Raw genomic sequence first — 16,126 nt, forward strand, 5'->3', positions numbered from 1 at the left:
TGTATCTCATTTCAAAAAGCCTGACGCTCACAATGAGGTGGTTCGAAACCCTGTAAGATATTCTGGTATGTGAATTAGATCTCAGCTCTAAAGCTGTAATTTTAAAATCCTGCAAAGTTTCAAAACAATGCATTCCGGCACCCCCCCACCCCTCCACATGGCGTTAGTCGTTACTGAATGTGACTGGGATGGGCTCCCTGCTGGCTGCCGCAGCAGAAGCCCTATGGGGGCGGGGGAATGATGTGCTGATGCATTAAGACTTGGCTACCCAGCTCTGTAGGTATCTACTCACGTGCCTCAATATTCTCGCTCCAGGTCTGGCGTTTGGCTCAGCCTGACCACACTCAGGGTGTACCTAGACCTCTCTGGTCCTCCACTGTGAGTGAGGGATGGTGTCTGGCTCCTGGGCCCCAGGCCTGGACTCAGTCTTACGGATGCTGGTTTCATCTGCGCCTCCTACATCCACCACTAGGCTGTCAGCACCGTGAAGACAGCGTCTGCAGATTTGACCACTGATAGAGCCCACAAACCTGGATGCCCTCCACATAGTAGATGCTCCATAAACACTCGGTGGATGAGGGAACTCCAGCTGTAGGCTGACTGTGATGTAAGCAGGAGGGAGCCCAACAGGACATCTCCATCTATAGAAAAAGTGTCTCTTCTGCCAGCATAACAGCCCTGGCTCTCGGAACATCCTGGGGTCCTGCGGCCTGGAAGCCCTAGCACCCTCTCTAAGACATGACTGCACACGTGATCAACACCTCTTTGGGAAGGCCGGTCACTTCCTGGTGGAAATCTGTGCCCCAAATGAGTCCCAAAATTGTGAGGCTCAGTGAGTGTGTGAATGTTCATTGATGAGGACTCAGATGGGGAGTTTCTATGCCCACTGCTCCAGGCCCGTGTGGATGGCTGTCTGGCACAGGAGAGGAGTTCTAGTGTCAGATCAGTCTAGGCTTGACTCCTGGCAGTGCCGTCCCTCAACTGTGTGACCTTCTGCAAATGACTTAACCTCTCTGAGACCCAGCTTCCACGTCTGTAAAGTTAGCAGTCATAGACCGAGCTTGTGAGGGTATTGGGTGGATTAAACATAAGTAGATGACTCGTGGGACTTCACTGCTGGGCTAATGGCTACGACTCCGCATTCCCAATTCACGGGGTCTGGGTTTGATCCCCAGTCGGGGAACGAGAGCCTACAGGCCGCAACAAAGATGCTTCCATCAAAGATCTTCCAACAGAGATCTCTCGGGCTGCAGCTAAGACCTGGTGCAGCTAAATAAATACAAATAAATAAAATATTAAAAAAAAAATAGGTAGCTAACTTGCTCGGCACACAGAGACACTTGAGAATTATTAATGCTTTCTGGTGAATATGCTTCTTGACAGCTCTGAATATCCGTCTTTCCTTTGCTCCATTCTCCCTGCTTTACATCTCAATCCTCAATGCAGGTGTGCGGGCAGCTTCCCCCTTTGCCAAGTCTTTCTGCTTGCCTTCTTTTTCCATAGCAAGAGGGCATTACTCTTCTGCCTGTTTTTTTCCTATAAAGCCAAGCTTTGGCTGTATGTTGTGATGAGCCAGGACGCTCCCTCCAAGCTGGGAGATCCAGGGCTGGTGGATGTGTGTGTCCCACCTCTGTGTGCACAGGGCCTGCCTGGGGGCAGGGTGGGTGTTTGGGGATGGTTCCTCTCTGAACATTTGTCTCACTCAGCTGTAGTGAGAAAAAGAGAAAAAGCCGGGAGTCTTAAGTCTGATGAATGTGGCTGTAATTCCTGCAGCCATGGATGTGTATGAGTGTGTGTGTGTGTGTTGGAGGGGAGATCCAGGGTGTGTGTGTGTGTGCAGAGGTCCCTTTGATGTGGGCAGCAGGGGAAGTGGGCCAGGCAGGGGCGGGCTCTCAGTCCCTGAGGATGTCTCATGTGGGCACTGGCCCCTTCTTCATGAGGCCTCTGATGCTGAATTTGATCCACCAAAGTCAGGAAGCTCACTTCCTGCCTGAGAAGGTGACCACATGTGTAAAGTGGAGTTGAGATGCTTGTCTCATTCTCATGGAGTGAGTTGCGAGTCTAGAAGGGACCCCTTCTCTGTGGTAGCTGGACACACTGCCCTGGCCTTGAAACCCCTCCTGATAACCAGGCTTTGTGTGTTGCAGACAATCCTTTTCATTTCTCTGCTCTTCAATTCTCAACAGTAACAGCCAAGACTCTAGTATCTCTTAAGTAGTTCTTGAATGAAGAAGATGAAGGAAACAATTTTTTTCTTATGCCCAGCTCAGTGTGTGGCACATAGAAGGTATTCAGTAGTCAAACAAAATATATGGCCATACATTTTTACATTGTCTTAATTACTATTATTAGTGCTGGTAATAATACAACTCCAGGATTTGTTTGGCCTTTATGAAATCATAGGTAGGATAAGCCAAAAAGAACATTAAAAAAAAAAATGCCTAGATTTCTTTAGGAGCTCCTCAAAAGGAAGCCAGGGGAATGTAACAGAGCCCCAGTTGTAATAGCGACTAGCAAATACTTAATTTGGTGTGATATGCTCCTTGTCTTTGTCTCTGGAACAATTAGTTGGATGAAAAAATAGCTGTCTGCCCTCAGAAAGGGAACATAATATGTAATTAAAATTAAGGACTTTCTATTTGAGGGGACCTGTTACATGAAATTATAGGAGGAAGCAATCGAGAAATATTATTGTTTCGCATATTTGGAATCAGGGTAATTAGAAGATGCCAAACATGGAGGACCAGCTGGAAAAGGGCCCGGGGAGGGGAGAAGGCAGGAAGACCCCCGCCCCACCTCATCAGGCATGGGACGTCCCTGGGGGATGTTTGTGCTACATACAGGAAATAGGATGCCTTGCAGCCATCGTCCATGAGGGCCTGCATCTCAGGGGCTCTGGTTGTGGAGAAGAAACTTAGACTCTCCACAGAATGACCTGGTCTCACATTCTCGTACTTCTGTTGAATTGCTATGTTATTTTTCCCTTCCAAGCTTTGGTTTCCTTCTCATCCAAAAAACAAGAAACAGGCCACTCTCTTTGAGCACGTAGGCTTGTTGTGAGGTCACAAATGAGATGATACTCCTAATTATTGTTGTTATTCAGTCAGTAAGTCATGTCTGATTCTTTTCGACCCCATGGACTGCAGCACACCAGGCTCCTCTGTCCTCCAATAACTCTAGAGTTTGCTCAAATTCATGTCCATTGAGTAGGTGATGCTATCTAACCATCTCATCTGCTGCCCCCTTCTCCTTCTCATACTCATAATAGGTTTCCTAAAGTGCTTGCAAGGAGTAAACCTTTCATAGATATTTTTATTATTCTGCTCATAGATGTGATGAGCTGCCCACGCATGACAGAGAAGTCAAAAGCAAACACTCAAACCAGGCCTCACGTAGTACCTGTATCAGTAGGATGCTTCTGGGTGCAAGTAAAAGATGGCTCAGCTAAGGGGGCTTACACACTAGGGTATTTAATCTCCCACAGAACACGAAGTTCTGGCCAAGTTAAGTCATCTGTTCAATGGCTTTATGGTTCCCGTTGTCAGGGGATAAGGAGGAGTTACTGATCAGTGGGCACAGAGTTTCAGTGAAGCAAGGACTGAGCTCTGGAGAGCTCTTACAATGCGGCACCCGTGGTCAGCCACACCGTATGTCCCTGTGCGATGCTCAGTCCCTCAGTCGTGTCCGACTCTTTGCGATTCCACAGACTGTGTCCACCAGGCTCCTCTGTCCATGGGATTTCCCAGACAAGAATACTGGAGTGGGCTGCCATTTCCTACTGCAGTCAGTCTTCCCAACCCAGGGACTGAACCTGCATCTCTTGCATTTCCTGCGTTGGCAGGTGGATTCTTAATCAAAGCACCATCTGGGAAGACCCACTATATGTGTTCTACACCTAAAATTCTGTTAAGAAGGTAGATCTCAGGGTAAGTGTTCTTACCACAATAAAATATTATTAAAATTAAACTTGTCTCATGACTCACAAAACCCCAAAACAAAATAATATCAACCATAAAACTTGATGGGGTTGGAACCAACCTCTTTGGTGTCTGAAAAATCACATTTACAGAAACAGTGTTCTTCTAGATCAAGTAACTTAAAGAGAGATGGTACCTTCTCTCTCTCTCTCAGTTCTCAGCATCCAAACTTCGTTGTCAGAAATTCTTCCATTCCTCTCTTCTTGTCCCTCAACTCCCCGAGTTAATGAGACCACACTTGGTGCGCCCAGGCCTGGGTGGATTATTGGGAGAACAACTGTAAATTACCAGCATTGTATTTGGAATAGGGCTTCCCTGGTGGCTCAGACAGTAAAGAATCCACCTGCGATGTGGGAGACCTGGGTCGGGAAGGTCCCCCTGGAGAAGGAAATGGCAACCCACTCCAGTATTCTTGCCTGGAGAATCCCATGGAGAGAGGAGCGTGGCAGGCTACAGTCCACGGGGTCACGAAGAGTCGGACACGACTGAGTGACTAAGCACAGCACAGCACAACTATATTCAGTGTAAAGTAAACTGCTGCTGATTGTAAGACAGACCACCAGTTTAGCCACAACCTTCAAGAAGAGGAATTAGAAACATTGAGTGTACACACCCACGTAAGATATTCTGATTTAGGAAATACAGTAATGTGAGGAGAAAGGAGTGTGTCTCCCAGAAGGGAGGCATTAGACCTCTGGCTGTCGGAATAGGAATTTGGACGGATGAATTGGAGAGAAAGTTAATTTGACACGCAGAGCAAGGTCAATTAGATTCAAACGCACTGATCGACATGGATGTTGCATGTGGGTCTCACGCTAGGTGGGCCCTGGGCTCCGTGCTGCGTCACACCTCTGCCCTCAACGAGCTCACGGTCAGTCCGTGAGGCTGATGTCTAACCTGGACACCCTTCTCCAGTGTGGGGAGCACCAGGCTGAGGTGGACAGGGAGTGCTAGGTGAGCCCGGGTGAGCACTTACCTGGCCCGGGGGTAGAGGAGTCAGCAGAGAATTCCTAAGGGAAGTGGTTACCTGTGGTCCATCTCCAGATAGAAGGAGTGGGCCAGCAGGAGAGATTACACAGGTATTGTGGGGAGAGAGGACAGGTGTGGCTGGGGGCCCGGGAGAGGGAGAGAGCAGTCCAGGAGAGGGCACAGGATGCCTGGTGGGGAGGCTCAGGTCTTACCCAGGACAGAACAGATCAGCAGGGAACTGAATCTTCCTGGTAGCCTCTGTGCGAAGGTTTCAAGCAGCAGTTCTCAAAGTGTGGCCTAGTAACCCCAGGGGTCCCATTCCAGAGAATCCAGGAGACCAAACTATTTTCATAATCATCCTCAGGACGCATGTGCCTTCTTCAGTCCTGTTCTTCCACGAGCATACAGTGGAATTTCTCAGTGGCTACCTGAGTGGTTTGATTGAGATGGAGTGGATGCAAAAGCAGAGATGACAGTCCAGCTGTCTTCTCTTGAGTCAAACATCAAAAAGAAATTTAGCAAAAAAGCCAAAACAGTGCTGTTCTTCTGTGTAGTGTCGTGACTATCTTGTAAAATACAGATGTTTTTCATACAAGGTATTTATGCTAACATGTACTAGGTTTATTATTATTTTAAATGAATTAAATGTATGTTAAAATATCTCAGTTTTAATTTCAAATAGAGTGAAATATTGATAGATTTGATCCACATGAACAGAAGCTCTTTGGGCTCCTCTATAATATTGCTGTTGTTCAGTTGCTCAGTCATGTCCAACTCTTTATGACCCACTGAACTGCAGCACGCCAGGCTTCCCTGCCCTCCACTATTTCCCAGAGTTTGCTCAAACTCATGTCCATCGAGTCCGTGATGCCATCCAACCATCTCATCCTCTGTCATCCCCTTTTCCTGCCTTCAGTCTTTCCCAGCATCAGGGTCTTTTCAAATGAGTCGGCTCTTCACATCAGGTAGCCAAAGTTTTGGAGCTTCAGCTTCAGCATGAGTCCTTCCAGTACTGAAGAATGGCAAACTGAATTCATAAGTTAGTTCGCTTTCTGGGAGGGTCTGTGCCAGGAAATGCCAGCAGGGGCAGTACTGGATCAAGGCTCCTCTGGCCCCAGAGTGGGAGAAAATGTGGGGCAGGAGGGGGTGGAGGATGGAGATAACTGCAGCCCAAGGGGAATCTTCCTTTAACAAAGGTTCTCCGTGGTCAGTTCCAAATGTCAACTGGTGCCACTTGCTGAAGCCCCTGCCCTGGCCTCTGACACTTGTGACTTTGATCTCATCTTTGCACTGTCACTGTGAGACAGGTGCTGGCAGGCAGAGAGCGGCTTCCCCCAAAACACACAGCAAGCTGGGCAGAGCCAAGATTCAAACCCAGGACTCTGTGACTCTCCAGGGAGGTGGAGGTCTCATCCATAACAGGTCGCGTTCATTGATGAGAGGGGTTTAAGGCCCCAGCCCCTGATGGCCTCTCAGAGCTATGGGCCCTGCTGCCCGTGGCTGCCCTGCAGGGTGGTCCCCAATGCCGTCTGGAGAGCAGGCTGACCATGGTTGGTAGCATGCTGCGGACACTGCATCTGGCCAAGAGAGCTCAGCTGGGGAGGTCACTGCAGCCTGGGAGGAGTAGTACAGCCAGTGATGTGCTTATCCTTGGGGTCATCCTTGGGTATAACCAGTCCAGGGAGCGGGGGAGGGGAGGATTCATCCTCATGGCAGACGGTCTTCTCTTCATCATTCAACAGAGCTCACTGGGCACAGCAGAGCTCACTGGTACTTATGTGTCAGGAGCCAAGCTTGGTCCATTGGAGGAACCCAGAGAGGAGAGAGAGGAGAAGGAATATTTGTTAATTTCTTACCTTGCGGTCAGCAAGTGAAAGTTAGATCTGTATGGAGTACCTGGGGGATCTCAGCCAGGAAGGCTCATCCTGCCATTGCTGGCTGTGTGACCTTGAGCTTGTGACCGGACTTCTCTGTGCATCCCAGTTTCCTGGGAGTAAAATGGAGATGGTACTGAAGAACTCGCCTCATTGGGTTGGCATAAGAATCAGTTGAGTCAGTATATAAACGCACTTAGGTCTGGCCTGGCAGCTAGAAAGCACTTGGCATATGTCACTCCTGACATTTACTGTATTGCTCTAAACACGTTAAGATGACCCGCCCTATTAACTTGTGTTAGCCACACACATCTTATCACGTCATTCTCACTGCGACCCTGCATGTGAGGTATTTTGTTATTGTCCCAATGATCTTGATAAATACACAGAGGCTCAGAGAGCCTGACTTGCCCCAGGTGTAGGTCTCCAGGACCACCTCTCTCCTATTTATTCAGACAGTAGTGGCTGACTTTTCAGTGTCACTTCTGCATGCTGGAGGCCTGGATGTCTACATGCCTTTGAACTCAGCCTCCTATTTGCATTACGAGGAGCCTCTCTTCTTAACGGGAGAGGCCTGCACCAGAGCTGGGAACCATGGCAAAGTAGACGTTTGCTGAGCTCATCTTTGGGAATGAGAAAGGAAAGCATGCGGGTCCTTCCTCCACCTGGAAGAAAGATTCAGGACCCCAGCCTGAGGCTGTGGCCATGGCAACATTGGGAGATTCTACATCTTTGCTTATTTTCCTGTGCTTTCTTTCATTTTCTCTCTCTCTTCTTGTCTTCCTGGTCCATTAAAGAAACTGACCTTCATGGAGCACTTTCGCCAGAAGCAGGACCTCTTAGTTTGCATGCCTTTCCCCTTGCTTCCTGGGGCTTCCCAGGTGGCTCAGTGGTAAAGAAGCTGGCTGCCAATGCAGGAGATAGAGGAGGCAGGGTTCAGTCCCTAGGTCGGGACGATCCCCTGGCAGAGGAAATGGCAACCCACTCCAGTGTTCTTGCCTGAAAAATTCCATGGACAGGGGAGCCTGCGGGCTACAGTCCATGGGTCCACAAATAGTCAGACACAACTGAGCGACTCTGCACACACATACACGCACGCATTCCCTGCTTCACAAGGAGCCCAGAACTTGTACCAAGGAGAGTGATCCGTGCTCCCCTGAGTGCTCCCTGCCAGGCTCTGTCCTGAATGCTTTTATGTCTTCACTTGCTTCAACCTCAGAACAGCCTTGTGGGAGCAGGCACTGTCAGGGTGCCCATTTTACAGATGAGCCGCTCGGGGCTTGGAGAAGTTCAGGAGGGTGCCCAGGAGCACTTGCTAGTGAGTGTCAGCTGCGAGATAGCGTCAGAGGCAGCAGTCTGATTCTGGAGTCGTGCTAAGCCACAGTCTTGGACAGAAAAGACCTTACTTGGGGAAGCAATAAGGGGCTTCCCAGATGTCCCTAGTAGTAAAGAACCCGACTGTCAATGCAGGGGACATAAGTGACTCGGGTTCTATCCTTGGGTCAGGAAGATCCCCTGGAGGAGGGGGAACCCACTCCAGGATTCTTGCCTGGAGAACCCCGTGGACAGAGGAGCCTGGTGGGCTACAGGACACGGCAGGAGTGACTTAGCACTCACACACAGGGAAGTAATAAAGGGCACTCTGCATTTGGGACGGAACCTCTAAGACACAGATGGGATGGGGATGATGGCAGCTCAGACCAAGCCTCTCCAAGGCTAGAGATATACCTGCTGTTTGATCCCGAGCTGCATGGTGAAGTGAGGAGACTCAGTGCTGGGACACAGGGGGCTGGGCAGGAGCCCTAGCAGGGGGCAGGCCTGGGGATCTCTTTCCTCCAGCCTTGGCCTTGGCTTTGTGTCTACCCTGTGCAGAACAACAACTTCTTCAATGACTGCAGGTGCCCCTGGAATAGCTGTCCAGTCTGGATATCAGGCTAGGGCCTCTGGCGGGTGCTGACCACAGCGCAGGGCATGATGTGATGGCCGTGTGCAGGACGAGACTGAAGAACCAGGAGACCTCTTCTGCTGAAATTGACTCTGAACTTCCTGACTCTGCACCTTGGAGCCACTGCTTGGGAGGATCCAGCCTATGCTTCTTGAGCCTTAAAGGAACAGGGTTTTATCTTTTTCATGGGGCATGGTTGCTTTTTGCCTGGTTGTTCTGATTTGGCAGACTTTTCCAGAGGAATGCCACCTTCCATGCCTCTGGAAATGCTTCTTCCTCCTTTAAGCAGGGCACGCTGTTAGAGCCACGTCTAGTCTTTAACAGCTCCTGTTCTTCTGTGGGGACCAGTGTGCTGAAGGGGGCCATAAAGACATTTACGTCCGCATCAGCCCTTTCCACCTCATCCCTTATGACTCGGCTCAGGCCTCTCCTCCTCCAGGAAGTCTTCTCTGATTGCCTGGGCTAGTTTAAGTTTGGTGTCTCCTTCCTGCATTTCGTTGCACCCTAAGTGCCCGGATCCTCGCCATCACCGTACTTTACTGAAGCCTTTGGCTTGCACGCCTGCCTCCTACCCTAGGCTGCAGGCTCCTCAGACTGTGGCCTCAGCGCTCAGGAAATATTTGTGGTATCAATTGGACAACCCTAGCAGATAGGCTGTTAGTCCCATTGAGAGCCTTGATAAAGTTTCCGAGAGAATAAGCCACTTATCCAAATTATTAAGTGCCTGCTTTGGGATTGAGTATCGTTTCCAGTAGGTCAGATGACAGTTCCACACAGCAGCCAAATACGCCAGAGGAACATGGCAGCCTGGGGATGACAAAGCCCAGTGAAGCAGCCAGTCTGTTAATGGGCATTAGATGCCTACTGAGTGCCCTCCTTATGCAGAGGGAGAAAGAAACCTCAGGTCCTCCCTTCAAGGAGAGTTGGCTTGAAGATGGAGGAGCTAATAAGTAAGGCATGTATATGAGAAGATTGGGCTTCCCATGTGGCTCAGTGGTAAAGAACCTGCCTGACAATGCAGGAGACGTAAGAGACTCGGGTTCGATCCCTGGGTTGGGAAGATCCCCTGGAGGAGGGCATGGCAACCCACTCCAGTATTCTTGCCTGGAGAATCCCATGGACAGAGGAGCCTGGCGGACTGCAGTCCATGTGGTTGCAAAAAATGGGGCACGACTGAAACGACTTAGCACACACATGTGCATGCACCCACGAGAAGATTACCATCAGCACAAATGTTTCTGTGGCTGAAAGTCAGTGACACGCAGCTGAACACGGCTGGACACTGGGCTGCCAGGACAGCCTCTGGGAAACGAGGGGTCTCAGCAAGGGTCTACAAAGTGGGAAAAGCAGAGAAACCTACAGGAGTGGTTGAAGAGCTTGAACTTGGGAGCTTATTTTCCTGCTTAGCCAGCCATGGGCTCTGTAATCTTGGAGAATTTCCTTGACTTCTCTATGTCTCAGGTTCCTGGTCTGGTGACCCTGAGCTCCTTGTTGGGCAATGGCGAGGAGTTGGTGGGACCAGGCCTGAAGAGCACTTTGCATGGCATCTGACATGTTGTAGAATGGTTCAGAAAAGCCGCCTCTTGTTAATAAAAGTTAGTTACCGCATTAAGGTCTACACATCTCACATGCACTGGTACAGGCACATCTCAAAATCAACAAGTAAAAAGCGCAAGCTCAAGCGCATGAGGGTTCCAGGATTTGATCATCTGAGGCTGTTTGTGTGTGCTTGCATGCCCACTCAGTCCGACGCTTTGTGACTCTTTGTGACCCCATGGACTGTATAGCCCACCAGGCTCCTCTGTCCATGGAATTTCCCAGGCAAGAATACTGGAGTGAGTTGCCATTTCCTTCTCCAGGGGATCTTCCCAACCCAGGGATCAAACTCGTATCTCTTGTATCTCCTGCATAAGCAGGCAGGTACTTTACCAGCTGAGCCATCCGGGGAAGTCATCTTGTTAATAACACAGTGTTTATTTCCAGCAGTACCAGTAAGAAAGCCATTCCTGGCAGTGGGCTCAGCTCCTTGGCATCGTGTCTTGGATTGGGTCTTCCCAACCTTGCCACCAACTATTTAACCAAATCCCCTCATGCTCTGCAGCTGAATTCAGCCAAGTACCCTGCTCTCCTTTTTCTATTGATCAGGGCTGTTTGAGGCCACAAAACAGGCCACTCTAATGGCACAGAGAGCTTGCCAGAGGGAGCAGGCTAGTGGCTTATAAATGCCCCTCCCAGCCACTGACCCACCAGGGGACTCGCTTTCCAAGTAGGCATCAGGAGAGCATCACAGGACAGGTAAAGTTGCCTGTTTCTTCCACGGGGTCAAGTTTCTGCAAGAAGATTCATTCATTCATTCACTCATCCACCCACCCATCCCCCTTCCATCCATGCATCCATCCATCTATCCTTCTATCCATTCATTTGGCAGACATGCATTAGGTGCTTGCTGTTGCTCAAACACTGTTCTGAGCACGAATACAACGGATATTTTTAAAGTACTTAATTGTGTGTGGCTCACTGTTCCTGCCCTCCTGCAGCTCAATGCACTGTGAGGTCTGAGCCACTGGAGACCATGAGTAGGTGGAGGGGGCGCCCAGATGAGTGCTACCAGTCATGATGGCAGAGTCAGCCTGGCCGGGTGTCAGAAGAGGCTTCAGCCTGGCCTTAAAACACAAGTGGGATTCAAGCAAGAGAAATTGGAGAGAATAGCCATGCTTGCAGAGGGAGCATGCAGCATGGGGAAGGCCTGGAGTTGGGAAATAATAGTAATTGTGGTAATTACAAATGCAGACATTTATTGAGAGCCTAGCCTTACCTCCTGCCTTCCTAAGCCTTGTGCACACCGTATCTCAAGGAGTGTTCAATGCTGTTTCTGGCACACACTTTTAAGAATCTGTTTCTGGAACCAGAGTGTCTGGGTTTAAGTCCTGGCCCCACCTCCATTTGCTGTGTGATCATGGACCAGTTATGAACCTGCCTTTATCTTTAAAAACTGGTAATATAATCATTTTTTTGTGTCAGTATGGACTTGTGGATGTTTATTTGTTACTTTGGGTTATAGTTTAATTCTACATTATTTTGTTAATCAAATTGTTTCAGCTTCAGCCATTGAGAACTCTCTCAACTGGCTCCTATGTCCTTTTGACATATGTCTGTTGGTGTAGGTGTGGACGTGTGTATGTGTGTGTGTGTATTTAAGCACTATTTAATACTCCAGACTCATCTTGTATAGTCTGTGCCCCAGCCCTAGAATCAGCCCTTTTCTCTGAAATTCCCATTTCCTTTTATTGAACAGTGGTATTAGAAATCAAGATCTGGATGGTGGGTGAGCTCATTGCTATTGGGGTATCATTGCTTCCAGACAAATTTCCAGTGCAGAAAATTCCAGATGATTTATGTAGAGAATCCCGTCAAGGAGCTGGAGCATAATTCCCCATCCCCTAATTGTGGGCTCCACATAATGATTTCGTTCCCAAAAGAAGAGCCTTTTTTCAGTGGACAAACCTGATGAACGTGACCTCAGCCAGCTGATCAAGGTCAGTACCAACAGTGCTGTAACGCTGGTAGTGTGCACCCTTGAGGTGCTGTGATGAGAACCCCTAGTCTAATCATGACGGCACCACTCGAGCCCCAGTTGAGAGTCACCCAACAAAATGCCTGACTAGTTCCCATCAAAATTGTTAAAAGATGGGCAAAAATGAGCGAAGTCTGAGAAGCGTTCACAGTCTAGAGAAGCCTAAGAAACATTAATAAATGTGCTACAGTACTCTGAATGGCATCCTGTAAGAGAACAAAGGACAAAGTAAAGGGGAAGATGACGAACTCTGAGTAAAGTATGATTTCAGTTAATAATGATGTATCGATACTAATTCATTACTGAGGATAAATGTGCCACAGGTGTCAACAGTAAGGAAACTTGGTTTTAGGTAGATATATGAGAGTTGGTGATGGACAGGGAGGCCTGGCGTGCTGCGGTTCATGGGGTTGCAAAGAGTCGGACACGACTGAGCCACTGAACTGAACTGAACTGAACTGGACTGATGAGAGCACTCTGTATCTGTATGTTTTCTGTAAATCTGTAACTACTGTACACTAAAAGGTATATTGTAAAATGTAGGCAATACTGTTATTACCAAATGAGGTTCTTGTAAAAAAGAAATAAGATGTTATGTACCAAACACCGCATATGTGTGGAGCAAGTCCTCAATTCACGCTGATTCTTACTGTCATTTATTGTTTGTTTCCCCAAATCCCTGTGGAGGGGGGCTGTTGCTCCAGGGTATCCCTTTGAAGGAGGTGGAGTTGTCTTACATTTTAGGCCCTGCAGTATATACCTTGTATAAACTCAAGGTTCATGTAGCTAAATGTCAAACTCTGAGCCTGTAAGTAATCTCTTACTGTGCACCTACTGTGTACCCAGTGTGTGTGTGTGTGTGTGTGTGTGTGTGTGTGTGTGTGTTGCTTAGTCGTGTCTGACTCTTTGCAACCCCATAGACTGCAGCCCCACCAGCCACCTCTGTCCTAGTAGTATGTTCTATTTTCCTGGAAACTGCACATTTTGGTCTTCAGATATGCTGTTCTAGTGGAGCACAGTGACACGTGAGTATATTTCATTCTGACAAGTGACTCGTGAAGAGGCATTAGCACAAGGTACAAGATGACCCCACAGCAATAGGTCTGCCAGAAGTAGTTGTGAAACTCCAAGATCGCTACTGCCTCCAACTAATCTCGGTAATGCTTCTTTTTGTTTGATATGATCTTTGAGTTTGAGCTGGCCAGCACTCGAAGCTTAATAAAAATCCGTCGGGAAAATCATTAGTGGAAGAAAATCTCTCCAGTAACTTAATTTGTCATGCATGTTGGGCCTGTGTGCATGTGTGCTCATTCAGTCTTGTCTGACTCTTCGTGATTATGGACTGTAGCCTGCCAGGCTCCTCTGTCTGTGGAATTTTCCAGGCAAGAGTGCTGGAATGTGTTGCCTTTTCCTCCTTCAGTGGTCTTCCTGACCCAAGGATCAAACCCACACTTTCTGCATCTCCTGCATCGGCAGGCAGATTCTATACCACCAAGCCACCTGGGAAGCCAGACCACTGTTATTTCCTTATTTTAGACTCTGAGATCTTGAGCAGGGTGATATCTTGTTTTTCCAGATCTTGCCAACAGGCTTAATAAATGTTGGGTAAATGAGTGACTGAGTAAGTATGTGAGTGACTTTATTACTGATATACCTTAGTCCAGTTCTTTAGATAGCAATGGGTTGCTGGAATTTCATTTAAGAACTTTTTTTCTGCTTCTCTGCTGTGAACAAAGGGTCTCATAATCTTGCTGAAGAAGGAAAAAACACTAGTATAGGAAATATCATGATCAATGTGAAGGAGAAAACCATTGTATTCAGCGGTCTCTGAGAAGACATTGGGGATTGACTGGGAGGAGAAGGTGGCAGGCACTCAGTAAATCTTGCATACCAATGTTTGCTTCTTATATTTGTGCCTTTGCTATAATGCGTCTTTCTTTTATCCCCACAATGTCCTCCTGATGGGTGATTCCTACACATCTTTTAAGATATGCAACTCAGAAAGAAAAAGAAGGAAAACTTCCAAATTCTTTTTATAAAGCAATCATAACAGTGATGCCAAAACTCAATGAAGACTGTACAGAAATAGAAAACTATAGTCCAATCTCACTTATGAACATCAAAGCAAACATCCTAAATAAAACATTAGCAGAATTCAGCAGTGCATTAAAAAAAATATCCCATGATCAAATGGAATTTGTTCTGGAATTACAGCATTAGGAGATCTGTAACATTTTTCATCTTAGTAAATTGACCTAAGGAGAACAAGCACATGACCATCTTGATAGATGCTGAAAAGGCATTTGACAAAATTCAGCATTTAGTTCTTGAAATCTTTCTCAGCAAAATTGGAAGGCTCACAGAAGTTGGGTAATACAGTCAAAGTCACACGCAGTTGCAAAATGGCAGAGGCAGCCTGGAAACCCAGGGAATTAATCTCCAGAGCCCTTCCTCCCTTCAACCATGGTGCTTCATTTTGAGGTAATAGGAAGGAGATATTGTGATAGGAAAGACATGAATAGCATCCAACTCTTAGATTTCTTTGTGGGTAAAACTTTAGAAAAAAATATATGCCTCAGATTATTGTAGGAATGAAATGACTTCACACGTGTAATGCCTTGAGTATAGTTCCTAGTGCAGAGTTGTTGCCCAATAAATGTTTGCCCCTTTTCGCCTAGGCGGGAACCCAACAGAAAATGGTTTTAGCTTTCACCTATTAATGTACTCAACATGGATTATTATGTGCTTAGTGTGTACAGTCTTTATGCTCAACTGTGATGGGCTACAGTTCATGGAGTCACACAGAGTTAGACACAACTGAGCAACTATAGCTGGGTATAAAAAGGAATGCCTGCTTCCCTGGAGGCTCAGCCGGTAAAGAATCCACCTGCCATGTGGGATCCATCTTCTGTTTCTGACAACCCTTCAGCTCTACCATCTCCCACCTCCTCTGCCTCCCTCCAGTCAGTAACTCTTCTTGCCTGTTCACTCGATGCCAACCCTTGTGTGCCGGCTGTTGTACTATACTACTGTACTTTTCATGGCACTCTTCTTTAAGATTTAAAAAGGTTTTCTTTATCTTTTGTGTTTGCTTTTTATGTATTATTTGTGTGAAAAGTATCATAAGCCTGTTATCATTCAGTACTATATAGCCAATCGTGTTAGTTGGATACCTCGGCTAACTTTGCTGGATTTATGAATGTGCTGTCAGAATGGAACTTGTTTGCATGTAGTAGACTTACTGTATTAAGTATCTAGTATGTACCAGGCCTGTGCTAGGTCCTAGACATACAGTGATAAGCCACGGACACCTGGATCTTCCTTCTGGAATTGACAGTCAAGCAACAGTGACACTCCTTCCAGCCCAGGCTCTCATCACTTTACTTCCCTGAGCCCTTTAGATGATAGGGAACTTTTTCCTAGGGGAAAGGCAGCGTCAATGGAGAAGCCTTAGGGAATTCACTGTAGCTACATGGTGTGAAGTCATCAGCCCAGAACAAAAAGCTATCTGCTGTATAGGTGTGTTGCCAACACTTAGAGAGACCTACACTGGGCTGTTTTTCCTTTTCCTCCTAAAGTAATTTCCTCTTTAAGTGTTTTCAAATAATATCTTCTTGAGTATCACCTTTCACAATGTTAACCACATCCTACGTCATAATCTGTATTCCTCCTGCTCTGAAATGTTTTAATTCAATTTTTGCATTATGTCCGATGTGATGAATTAGAGCCAGAGAAGCATCGACGAAGTGTCAGGAAAGACAGATTGAGGAGTTGAAACTAATGGCAT

At 47.3% G+C, this 16,126-nt stretch overlaps 1 protein-coding gene across 1 annotated transcript in view; it reads left to right on the forward strand.

Moving 5' to 3' along the window:
- Positions 1–16,126, forward strand: part of KCNQ3 (potassium voltage-gated channel subfamily Q member 3) — a 293,516-nt gene that overhangs the window by 95,046 nt on the left and 182,344 nt on the right. The gene's annotated exons all lie outside the window — the stretch shown is intronic.

The sequence above is a fragment of the Oryx dammah genome, unplaced genomic scaffold (genome assembly GCF_014754425.2).
Source record: "Oryx dammah isolate SB20612 unplaced genomic scaffold, SCBI_Odam_1.1 HiC_scaffold_19, whole genome shotgun sequence".
NCBI classification, from domain to species: Eukaryota; Metazoa; Chordata; class Mammalia; order Artiodactyla; family Bovidae; genus Oryx; species Oryx dammah.